This window comes from Corvus moneduloides, chromosome 11 (genome assembly GCF_009650955.1).
Source record: "Corvus moneduloides isolate bCorMon1 chromosome 11, bCorMon1.pri, whole genome shotgun sequence".
Taxonomy (NCBI): Eukaryota; Metazoa; Chordata; class Aves; order Passeriformes; family Corvidae; genus Corvus; species Corvus moneduloides.
Window position 1 is genome coordinate 18752022 of NC_045486.1, and position 13176 is coordinate 18765197.

The 13176-nt window shown below is 40.8% G+C and overlaps 1 protein-coding gene across 2 annotated transcripts in view; it reads left to right on the forward strand.

The window, feature by feature from the left end:
- Positions 1–304: 304 nt before the first annotated feature.
- The window catches only part of ATP2B2 (ATPase plasma membrane Ca2+ transporting 2), a 286168-nt gene continuing 273296 nt past the window's right edge, over positions 305–13176 (forward strand). For both annotated transcript variants that reach the window (XM_032120304.1, XM_032120303.1), the window contains exon 1: positions 305–356. The gene's annotated coding sequence lies outside the window, so the exon portion shown is untranslated. The remainder of the gene's footprint in view (positions 357–13176) is intronic.

Genomic DNA, 13176 nt, shown 5'->3' on the forward strand with positions numbered 1-13176 from the left:
CATGCTTCAGTTCTGTTGGAACGTGTGTTATAGTTTATTTTTTGGAGGTGTGTTAGGCTTTATTTTTTTAAGAGTCCCTTTAAAATTTTCTATGGAGTATTTTCTGTTTTATAAATTTATTATGGAGTAACATAGAAGATATGAGCTTAATTTTATTAATTGTGCAACGAGCCCATTTGGATCTAAAGGAAACCAGCTGCTTTTTAATGATTGAACTGCCTTTTTCTTTGATTTTGCATTCATTATATCCAGTCATAATTTAATTTTCCCAAATGCAAACTGGTTTTTTCTTTGTTTTTATCAGGTCTTGCATGCTGTGACACAAAGATCTCATCGCCTGGTGCACTATGTTCATGGTAAGCCTGATTTCCTCCTGTCATCCCCATCATTGTTCCAGGGGTTATTATATCAAGGGGATATTATGTCCTTTTAACAATCAATCATTTGAAATGATCATAAACACATGCACACGAGTTTAGTCTTTGTTTTTTCTGAATTAGGACAAATCTCCAGTTTTACACAACCTCCAGTGCAAACCGAGTTTTAAGAACCTGTAAATGATCTGATAATGGCCTTAAAGTTTCAGTGGTCATGGTCAAAATTGCAGACAGGACAGGATGGGGTCAATTTTGTAGTTTTAAGTAATGCAGTGGCATCAGAATTCCTGACAGGTCCCCACATGAGGAGATCTACAGACAGCAACACAAAAGGCCCAGCCTGGGTCCAGTGAATCCCTCCTTGTCCTGGCTCCAAATGCTCAGGCTCTTTAGCTATGCTAAGGAATTCTCTGTGGCTGCCAACTTTTTGGCACTTCTTAAAATAACTCAGTTAAATATATTTCATAAACTCATTTTGTATAGGCAAAAGAAGCCCCTGTGCTTCTCCTCAGCAGCACATCTTCCTTCTCTTTCTTTTCTCCTCCAAATATTAGTAAATTACCCCTTTTATTACGATATGAAAATAAACCAGCTTTTGGGATTAGGCCTCACATTTATCAAATGATTTCCTACTGTGTTCTGCTTTTTTTTGTTTTTTGTTTTGAGGGGCTAAGTAGCAAACACCTTCTGTATTTCTGGGTTTACTGATACATATTGTTAAATGGATTATTTTCCCTCATGCTTTTTACTGGAAATAGCTGGAATCCTCATGTGGTTCCACTGTTCTTTTTTTTTCTTTTTTTTCCCCCATTTTCACTGTTTTTCTCCTAAGTTCTCCCTTACCTGCTGCAGGATGTTTGAGCTGCTTGATGCCCTCCACCTCTGAGAGCAGAAGTTAATAAACAGCTTTCCCTCGCTGATGGGATTAGGGATGTCAGAGGAGCGGCCAAGGCTTTAGGGGATAGGGATTTTTAATCCTCTTCCCTGGTTCACCTCAGTCGAGTCAGCCGTTGGAAGTTGGCCTTGTGGAGCTGTCAGGGTAATCAATAGCTGCGTTCAGCTGAGCTTCCTGGCATTTCTGACAGTCATAAATATGCTGCAGCTTCCTGAAGGAAAGTGTTCAATCCTAGGATATCCATTGGCGTTTCCATAATCATCCCCACTTCCCAGGGGGAGTCCTTTGGCTTGCAGGGTCTCCAGCAGCCCCTGGGGAAGGGTTCTGGGCATCTTTGAGATGGTGACCAAGGACGAGCCCTTGTTCGGTTGCACATCACTTTTAATTACTCAGCACTCTGCAATGAGAGATGATGCAAAAACAAAAGCTTAACATCTGTCAGGTCTTTTAATGCCAACATTGCTTAATTTTTTTCCATTTTTTGTGTTTTTTCTATGCTTTTCTGACATTCCAGTGGCTTTTCCCCAGTCTCCTCTCTAACATGGTGATATTTGGAGGAGTTCTGCAGGTGCTTGCTGGAGGTTTGGAAAGGCTGTGAGGATCTTAGCACTGACTCTGAATTTAATTAATCTGGGAGCCCCAGAGACGCAGTTAATGGCTCCATTAATAACTTCACTTTCTCATATTCTCAGGTTTAAAATATTAGACCAATATTTTGAGGTAGGATAGGAGTGTCCTTCATTTTGGGGTCCATCTAGCAGGGACCCCCTGCAAGCTCTGCAGATGTTCTCTGAAACATAGGTTCCTAATTTTTCTTGCCACAGGGCATAAGGCCCCGAGCTTGGTATTGCTCAGCTAAAATATTTTTTACAACAAATACAATAAAGCATTGTCATCTCAAGGGCTTACAGTTAAATTTTACTAATGCAAATTGCTTTTGAGTCAGGCAAGTCTGACAGTGTTGTTGTTTGTCTTTCAAAAATACATTTTATCAAGGCTAGCACAAAGCCCCAGATGAATTGAACTATAACTTTGTCTGATTTTGATGGAAACAGAACATTTTATGATGTTCAATCTTTCTGTAAGGATTTTGAGAGGGAGAAAATTATGATTAATACAGAGTATTAAAAATTCTGCTCACAAAATAATTTGTGAAAAGGAATTGCAAATCTAGTGGCAAAAAATCTTTATAGCCAGATAAAACTGCTTGGGGCTTCCTTTTGTTTCTAATTTATATTCACAATAATAAATGAGGCTGAAGTAGCAATCAGAGAGATCAATTAAAAGTATCAGTACAACAGGTTTTAAAAAAGAAAATCTGTTACTAGTCCATACTTTTGAAAATACTGCAGCACAAGTTTTGTGTTTGGATTCTTTTGGCAAAGAGTTCTGTCCTGTGTGAAGGGAATCAAGGGTAAGCCACACATCTACATCATAAATACACGGTTAATCCTTTATTATCTAACATATATTCACTCGAGGTGATGCTGAACTTTTCACAGTAGTTTTACCAGGTTGCAGCTTCCAATGTGGTTTAAACCCACGGCGCTATGGTTGTGCAGACCTGGTGTCTTTGGAGAGCTCCATGGCACCCCGAATTGGAGCTGGCATTATCATTCCCCTCCTGGTGCATGGCTGATCTGATTAATGTGGTGTGGGGACTGGGATGACTTTGACTCGTTCTTCATCTTTTGTCTGCTGTAAATTTTTATTGGAATTTTCTTGAAGAATGCAGTTTATGTTGCTGAATACACAGGGAATAAAGCATTGGTAAGGCAGGGAGTGGTTCCTCTACTGCATATTCCCCTTGCTTTGTCCCTTCCTTGGACCCCAGGAAGGCTTCTTGTGGCAGGATGGGGCTTAGAATTGACCTTTTAAGAAATGCTGTGTGTAAATAAGAGCTGTCGAACCTCTGCAGAGCTGGGGCTTTGGATTGCAGGTGTTCATAATTAGATTAATTTGCAAAGTAGATCAAGCCAATGAAGGAGGCATGGAAAACTGATGGAGGGCTTATCAAATTAGCTAAGTAGAGCAATTAATCAGACAGGCCTTAACTGTTTGGTTTCTATTTTTTAATTATCATCTGGAGCAGTTTGCTTTTGGCTTGCATTAAAGAAGGCATTGAGTGCAAGGCTGTGTTTGGGGAGACACTTCCCTCGTTGTCTCCTTGTCACCTCCGTGTCTCTGGGAGTGGCAGCAACGTGGCACCACTCAGGGATCCACTGGCATTCCCAAGGCACAGAGCAGCCTCCTGTAAATAAAATTTTAAAAAAGTGTTTAGCATTCTCTGTGAAAATACCAACAAAAAAGTACCAACAGTGGACTTGGGATTTTATCTAAACGGTAACTCATCAGTGAAAGTGATGAATAGGCAGCTCCTCAGGAACTTCTGGTTGCAGTGTGGTAACAATTACCCTGGAGGTATTTAAAAGCACCTTAGAATGGTGGCTTTAACAAGTTGTTTTTCATTTGTAATTAAGTTCATTCAGTTTGGGCGGTGCTACACATATTGATACTGATTGAAAGTTTTTGCTTTTCTGGCTCCATTTGTAAATGATCTGGTATTTTTAGTTTGACTTTTCTGGCCTTTCTCTGCAGGAATAAAAAGAAGGTTCCATAAGATTATCCCAAGAATACTTTTCCTTGTTTAATTTCACAGTAAACCTCTCTGGTAGCTGTCAGATTTGGCCCTGAGAAATTGGCCTGAGGCCCCAGAACTTTGACATGGAATAGTGAGCAGAGACCTCTCTCCAGACATGACCCTCCCAGTTCTCTTTTCCTTCTATTCAAGAGGTCAAATAACTCATTTTCCCACATCCACAATGAATCCTAAAGCACGTCAGAAAATGGGGAAGAATGGAAATTAGCACTTCTTCCTCCAAAGCTGAAGAAAGATGATCTGATGAGAACAGGACCTTCCTCCAGATCTCTCTAAATACTGAACTGCCTCTTGTGTAGAGGTTAAGTATAGGTTTAAGGTCGTTCTTTTTGCCTTCCTTTAAAAAATACCCAATGAACATTCTGGCACATTAACTTTGGGCATTTATATTTAGGAATCTTATCACAACTTAAAATGCTGCTGTAAAACTGGTTTCTCCTCTCTGTAAGTCCTCAGCCATTTTATCTTAAATATCCAGAAATGAAAATCTTAACCAGGGTTATCAACTTAGGTCAAGCTTTGAAATCCCTTTTAAACATTTTGAGTGATATTTTTCATGCCCTTAACACTGAATACTTCAAACCCCCAAATGTCCTGTGCTTAAGAGTTCTTTTGAAAACTACAGAATCCTTGAAAACCTGAAGATTAAGAGGAGGTTTTTGGGTAACTATTTCAGGATTTTTTGTAGATTGATCATCACATTTGCCTTAGGAAGAGAAAGGATATATCTAAAAGCTGATGCCTGAGATGTGTAAGCTGCATTTTCTTTTATATCTCTGGAAAAGTAGTCTCTGATTTTTCTGATGAATTTCTGTCTCTTGCCTTGATTTTTGAATCACTGAAAATAAGATACAACTTCAGTTTTAAGCAATATGGGAAACTGCTAAAAAGCCTGTAAATAGGAGTAATTAACACCCACCTCCAATGTTTCCTTTTTCTGCTTGTTTAAATACAGAATTTCTAGGTCTAAAAGCATGTGAAAATAATTCAGGCAACATATATGTGCTTTCAACGTGCTTCAATCCAGTCAGTTTTTCCTTGGGAAGGCTGGAGGGCTGTCCTGAACATGATCTAAATTACTCTGGTAGTGGTTTAAACCCAGGAACTCTTTCATGTGTTTATTTGGAGCCTCTGAACCAGTCCAAGCTACCTGGATGTGACGGATAAGGGGATCAATAGAGAGGGAGGAATGATGGATGAGTTGTAAAGCTGAGCATTACTCCTGAAGAGCTTGTGCTTGTACAAAACTCTGAAGTGCAGACTCGAGGAGGGCATTTTGCTTTGTGGAGGCTTGAATTTGTTGGTTCTTTTATCACTCTGTCAAACATAAGCTGACTGTTTCTCTCTTAAAATACAGCCTTTGCGGGAAAATGTCTGTTTCTTGTGGTGGTGTCAAGGCCTAAACCCACAAATAAGACATGATCATAGTTAATAAACCGTAAATACTGGTGAGATGGAAGTTCTGTTTCTGCATTCACAGTCTGGAGGGGCTCAGTTCGTTGCACCACTCTGTGAAAAATAAGCAGCATTTCCCAAGCATGAGGATGGAGCAGCTTCCACACCTCTGAGGCATCAGGAACCCTGACAGCACAGTTAAACACCTGACAGGAAATGTCACTGAGAAATGGAGACACAAGCTCAGAAATATCTGTTAAATGTTTGTGATGGCTTCACTCCTGGTGACATCAGTACTTACAGCTCTGATCCAAGGGAGCACCAGACCCTGAGCTGTGCTGTGGGAGGGGCAGACCAGAGCCAGAGGCAGCTCCCAGCAGGTTTTTGGGAAGGAGATGAGCAGAGCTCTCTGGATGGAGCTGGGCTGTGTTGGTGCTGGTTTGGCCACAGGGGCTGGTGCCTCTTGCAGGCGAGAGGGGGCTCTGTCAGCTCAGACACTGTCGGTGTGGGGGAGTCAGAGGTGTCTCCTGTCTGTGAACCAACACAAGGCTTGCTTGGACGTCAGGTGGCTCTCAGCATGGTTAAGTGCTCTGGAACTATCAGACTTCTCCAAGTCTTCCCCCTGGACGTGTGAGGCAGCTCACTGACTGCTATTCCACAGGGCACTGTAGCTTTCTCTTTGATGCAGAAGGAGCCTGGTCATGAATTTGAAACTACTTCTGCCCTTTGAATTTCTTCCCAATGATGTAATAAAATGTTTAAAATATCAACTTGAAGAAAAGACTTGAGAGCCATAGGAATAGGGAGAGAAATCCTATTATGCAATACTAATTACATTTATGATCTTTTCATTTCATTGACTCTCTACGTTCCACTGGTGGCAATGTTCTTCTGCCATTCCAAGTAGTAAAGCTGGAATAGAGGTGGTGCATTAATGGCAGTCAGGAGTTATAACCCTTCTGTCTCATTTCCCATCGCACGTAAGCCATTATTTGCAATTTTGTTTAATGCTCATAATATAAGTTTGGTATAACTGTTTATTATCCCATGGTCTTGTATTTGTCAACTCGTTTTCACAATAGCTTGTGCATCACACAAAGGATGTATTTTGCTCAGGATGCTTAATCCAAGGTCATTGTTATTTTTGGTGTGGTAGTTGGGTTTTTTTCTTCCCCATAAAGTGTATTAATTTTCTTTGAGAACCTTGATGTCCTGCTGTAGTGAGTAAAAATAGGTGGAATAAAGTCCCCTTTTCTAATGGTCTGAGGTTCACAGTATGAATACATCTATCTTAAATTTTTTTTAAACTTACTGTTTTCTATCAAGTAAGAATGCTTTTACATTTGCCTAAACACTTCATCAATATTTCCAGCAAAATAATTCTTTTCCTCAAATTTCCTATTTAATAAAATACAGCCTCTTTGAAGTCCACAGACCTCACCATCTGTTACTCAATTTTCACTCCATAAAATTTTGCTGACATCTGTTTAATCAAATATATTTTTACAGTCATGGAGAAATTTAGTTCAAACTTGGTATTATCCTGTTCCTAGATGCCAAACAGAAAATATGAAAATAATGAACAGGAACTTATGGAAGAGGAGAAGGGAAACATTAAAGTGGAGTCTGTTACCACTTAGGGCACCCCTTAGACCTGGAAGTGATGCTCCTGATGGTCCTGAGGGTCTCCACAGGCTGTGGAGCTCAGTGTTCCCTCAGCTCCTGCTCTCTCCAGCCTTCCCTCAGCTCCTGCTTTCTCCATCTTGGCCAAACCTGGCTGTTCCCTGTGGCCAGAGTTTTGGAGCAGCTGCTAGGCTTGGGTCAGGAAAGCCAGGACTAAGCTGATGGGGTTTCACCAGCCTGTCTTCATTCCATGCCCCCACTGTCCCCATTCTTGTGCTTTCTTCCTTTATCCTGGGGAGGTGACTCCCCCAGGAGCTGTTGGGACTCCTCTCCCGAGCAGGCAGGACACTTGTACGGAGTTTAGGAAGTCACACAGGGAGGGGAGGCAGTTGCTCCTCTTGGATCCATCTCTGCAGGTTCTCCAGGGGTTGTGCTCTCTGGATTCATTGTTTCCCATCAAATGTCATTGTGCTGAGGTTTGTGGGTGCTGTCACTGTCACTGGAGGGGATGTTGTTGGTATTAGTGGGCCCTTCCTTTCAGGCTGGCTTTCCAAAGGAAATGAGGCATCTGCAATTCCTGGCTGTCAATCTGTTGATTTGGTTATCTGTCAAGCTTGATTAGGAGATTTCCATCAGGACTGTGCTCTGACAGACCCTTCCCATCTCCCATATGGCATTCAAAATGAACATCTTTTAAAAACATTAATTTATAACATTTGATAACCAAATAGCAGTCTTTGTTCCTGTTGGTTATCACCACTTTTTGCAGTTCTCTCGGTTTGTTGAGGTAAGAGATGTTGTAGCACATGTCCTGGATTTTGGAAAAGCTGATGTTGTGGCTTTTCTCTTATTTATTTTCTCTGTTGGTGCATAGACAACTTCCAGAATGATTGAGCTGTTTACTGCAGGTTCATATTGTTTTGCTTGGAAACTGAATTGATATTTACAACTGAGTAATAAATTTAGAATATTGGTTTTTAATTGAATCTGCAGCAGAATATGCTGATTAACTTGAATTTAATGATGAAGAGCAATGATTTTGAATTTTTCATGGAAATCCCATTATATGCACATGTAGTATTTATTAAATTGAAATTATCTCATATTTTAAAATAATATTTTGTTCCCTTTCACAAAGAAGAAAGGCAGGTTGTTGATGTTGATTTCACTGATTAGGTGGACAAAATCAATTGGGATGAAACATGAGTATCATTTTATAATACTTAGAGCTCTTTCCTAATTCTTTATCCTCCAAGACACTATTTATCTACCTTGAAGCTTTCTTTATTTGGGGTCATTTATTAAGGTATGCTTGAAAGAAAAAACATCTGGAAGCATTCTTTGGTTTGTTTAAAATCTTCAGTTTATTTGGAAGGAAAACTTCTCAGCTGGTCTTTCCAAAGCCTTGAAAGCAAAGCTGGGATGCCAATGCTTATTTCTTTGGGGTTTTTTGATGGCAGATTACAAGGGGGGAGTTTGTTTTCTGGCCATTTTGCGGGTTGTTTATGGTAATGAGCATACTGTATAAGTTTAAACTCAAATTGTAAGCAGCAGAGGTTTTGGCTGGATGTTAAAACTCGAGCACGCTCTTTGTTTTGTGGCCGATAAAATCAGATTGCCGTCGTATTTGCTTATAATGAGATCAGCACGCTAAAGAAAGCCAACCTCTCTCTTAGCATGATCTGTGTGTGCTGCTTGCTCAGAAAACATAAATGGAGGGAACTGGGATTGATTTTGGATGCTTGTGTTGCTGTGAAGGTTTGGTAGGGCTGGAAATGCAAACCCTGCAGTGCAGCAGTGCTTTCCAGCCTCGGACGAGTATCCGAGTGTGGGGTCACCTGGCAGCCCCACCCAGCCTCTGCTGTATGTCAGGGAGACAAACTCTCCAATTTTTTTTTTTCTTTTTGCTCAACTCTATCTTTTGCTGATACTTAGAACCAAGCAAATTAAGCTGAGCCATGACAGGAAAATCTGCTGGGCATCAGGTATGAACTCAGGCTTCCAACTGACAAAGAAACAGAGCAATAACATTTCCCAGTCTTGCTGCTGTCCCCAGCACAGGCACTTGGGAGGGTCCTGGAACGTTTCTCCCATGACAGAATGGGTGGGTGCAGGAGCTGTTCCCGAGGTGCAGCTGATCACTGTCACCCTCAGCAGATTCCTGCTGCTGCTGGAGTTACCGAGGGAGAGCTCGGGTGTGCTGCATTGCAGGGGCAGGAATTGGGTTCTGCTCCAGCTCTGCTCTGCTCTAACTCCAGTTCACCCCAATTCTTCCCTTACTCTGTTCTACTCCACTTCTTGCTCTACCCTAATTCCAGTTCTTGTTCTATTCTAAGATCACAAAGAAATCTTGGAGTTAGATGTTCCATGCTGGTAACCTTCTACCTGGGGCAGGAGAAAATGGAATAAGAATCACAAGGAAAAGCAGCTGATTTGGGGATGGGATTTTTGGTTTGTTGGGTTGGTTTTTTTTTTTGTTTTTTTTTTTTTAGCTTGACAATAGAAGAAGCTGTCCTGTAGAAACTTTTAGAGGGTTAAGTAGTGGAGCTATCCATAGGAGAAGTCCAAACAGGACAATGAGCCCCTGGCACCATCCCTTGTCTCAGTGACATGCAGTGGGACCAGGTGTTTATTCAGTGTTCCATGGTGAAGCACTTAAAGATTATTTTAAGACAAGGCTCCTGGTATAGAGAACTTTTTAATACAGTTTGAGGTAGCAATACATGGAATGTCCCCAGTTCTTGCATTTCCAAAATGCCAGCTGAGAAGCATAAGCAGATAAGGGAAAAGCAGAATATCTCAATAATAAACGCTTGGATTTATTTTCGGATAGTTTGAGGGAGATGGCAAACAAGCAGAAGGAACACCATGATCCAGCAATCCTGACTGTAAAAACTTTTAGCTTAGAAAGATAAATTCCCATTTCCTTAAGAATATGGGCTATCACAATGAGAGGATAAGATATATCATGAATTAAAACCTAATTAGAAATTAGAAATAAAGTGGGGGAATTAAATGGCCTATTACTAATGCTGCAAAAGTGCTTTTAGGATGCCCTGGGGATCATCAAGGCTTTAATGGTGATTTGTTAGTGAACTGCTGAATTTAAGAAAAAACTTCAAGTTGCACTGGGAATCTCTTCCTGCCACTGCAGAATTTTCTCTGAAACAGTGCATTTTCAAGGTTTTTGTTTTCAGATATTCATAACAGACATTTTAATAATTGCTTTTATAATTTAACTCATTATTCCTGCTTTTGATCTTGGGCCAATTTTTAAACATGCCCTCTGCATTTTGTATTCACGTAACCTGTTTTTTAATTAAAGTCTATTTTCCCTGCTTTTTTCTTAATTAAGAGCCTGTTTTTTGACTTGGTGAGTTTGGGGTTAAAAATGTGTAACAATCTGCTTCCCATGGCACCCATGCAAAGAAGGAATATAGTCAGGGCCACACAGTGATGGGAGAAGTAAATGACTGTGAGAAACTGTTTCCTGCGTGCTGCTGTCACTACAAATTCATTTTATTTTGATTGTTGCTTTGCCATGACATCAGCGATCTCACTGTGAGCTTTGGTCGTAATTTGGCTTGAACTTCATTAGGCAGAGGGAAATGCCCTTGACCTGGTGGAGAGATCCCGCCTTGCTGAAAGAGTGCAATGCTGAGTGTTTCTGTGACACAGCTGAGCCCAGAGGTGGCAGTCTGGGACTTCCTGGGGCAGTTCTCCTGTGGTCAAGCCACAACACTTCCTTAGGAGGCTCTTGGAACCAGTTTTATTGGAGGAAAGCAATGGTAACACAGTGCCAAAATTGTTGGCTAGCAGAAGTATGTTTTCTTCCCCCCTCAAGTTTAAAAACAAACCCAGTGTCTGGATTTCCACACTCCATGGTTTGCCAGGTTCTGGAATTGTCTTCAAGTAGTGCCTCCAACATAAGACCTGCTGGAGCAAGTCCAGGGGAGGCCACGATGTTGGTAAGGGAACTGGAGCACCTTCCCTAAGGAGACAGGCTGGGAGAGTTGGGGCTGTTCAGCCTGGAGCAGAGAAGGTTGTGTGGACATCTCACAGCACCTTGCAGAGTCTGAAGGGGCTACAGGGAACCGGAGAGGGACTCTTTGTCAGGAACTGGAGTCACAGGACAGGGAGTGATGGGTACAAATTGAAAGAGGGGGAATTTAGGTTAGATATTAGGAAGAAATTCTTCCCTATGAGGCCCTGGCACAGGGTGCCCAGAGAAGCTGTGGCTGCCCCTGCATCCCTGGCAGTGTCCAAGGCCAGGTTGGATGGGGTGTGGAGCAGCCTGGGATAGAGGCAGGTGTCCCTGGCTATGGCAGGGGTGGCACTGGATGGCTCTAAGTTCCTTCCAACCCAAACCATTCCATGATTCCAAACAGAAAGAGGAGCTCTGAGTGGGGTTTGTTTCCTCCTGAGTCTCTGTTACTGTTAGAGGTCCGTGCTCAAGTGCTCGTGGGGTGAACCCCAGAGAGTGGCTGAACCCTGTGGTGATACAACCTCCCCACAAGAGAAACCAGGCATGGCTCTCTTGTGATGCACTAACTTTGGAGTGTTAAAGAATTTGGAGAAGTAAATGGCTTATCTGCAGGCAGAAAATAGCATTTAGTACTGGTTTTACTGAAGTTAGCAAATTTCACCTCAAAATGGCGCAATGACCCTGCTGCATTTGCTTTGTTGGGCTGTTTGAAGAACCACGTGAAAAACCAGGTAGCAAAAATGTGGAGAGAGGATAAGGAAGATAAATTATAAGAAGAAATTAAAAAAATATAACTGTCTCTGGACTTGGTCTATTTCTAAAATATAAAAGTTTGCAGAATGGTCTCACCTTTTTTTGGTTTTTTTAAATTTTCTACTCCAGCTTTGGCCTCAACTTCTTGTCTGATTTGATACACATCACAGGATAGTTTAAAATACAATAATTATTTTCAGATGAGTTAACTTTTATGGAAAGATACTTCCAATTTTTATGTTTCATGGCTGATTTTAAAACTTTGTGTTGAAAGTGAAGTTTAAAATATATGCAAAAATATTAAGTGTCCTTTCTCTTTCTAAAGTTAATCCAAGGTAAAGTTAATGGAAGGTATTCACTTTACACTTAGGTGTGGAAGAGAATGGGAACAGTTTTATTTTTTTCTATAAGTAGTAACTTCATGGGATTATAGTGTCATATTTCTTGATAATACATAAGTGCTTTTACTCCTACATGTACTTTCACAAAATGTAAATTTAGTGAGTCACAGTCAAACTACAAAGGCTCTGGGAGTTTGAAAGATTATTTTGCTTTATGCAGCAGAAACCGTTATTTGGTATCAAGCCTCCAAACTTTTAAATCATCAAAGTTACAAAAGTATTGCAGTAATTATAGTAAATACTGTGAATAAGCTACTCAGTTGATACCTAAATTTAGTTTATGCAGAGAATTAATAGACATTTTTGTTTTACATTTGTAGAATAATTTTAATTAGAAGCAATTAAGTAAAATTACATTACTCCCAAGTAAATTGCTGCTTTCCAAATTTCTTTAAATCTCTTTATATTCCATTAGTATGTGAAAGCTTACAATAATTAAAGTTCGACTTGTTTATATTCCATAGGAAGAGCTAGAAAGGAGCTCAGGGAACCTTTCCATGTGGAAGGGTTTTACCAGATTGCAGACTGCTCTGATTCCTCTTATTTGGAGCATTTTTGCTCCAAAGCATTTGGTACTGCCACTCTTGGAGCCAGGAGAGAGAATTAAATGGACAACTGATGAAGCTCTACTTCTAAATCTCTGATGATGCTTCTGGTGGTGGCGTTGTCTCAATGTTTTATGTGTCTGATATTTCAGCTGGAGCAAATATCTGAACCAAAAAAGGCTCCTCCAAATGTCTGCACGGGAAAGGTTCCCGCTGCAATTTTTACAGCATGGTTATAGCAGTGCCTGTGTTATATCCCACATTAAATTCCTTCCTTTTCCATTACCATTTTAGCAGCTCGCTTTTGCCATAAATACTTGTAGGAACAGCCCAGGGACAAAGCAGTTCCTCTAAAGCCTCTTCCTGTGCCTTGTGACTCAGCCATAGATCCTTAACAGAAAGGCAGGATTTTGTTCCGGAGCAGCATCCGTGCATATGAACAATGAACATAAAATAGTAGGTGGGATACTTGGAATTCACTTTTATGGCCTGAACCATTGGAAAGAAATGAATTGGTTCTCCAAAAGCTGTGGAGAGGAGGAG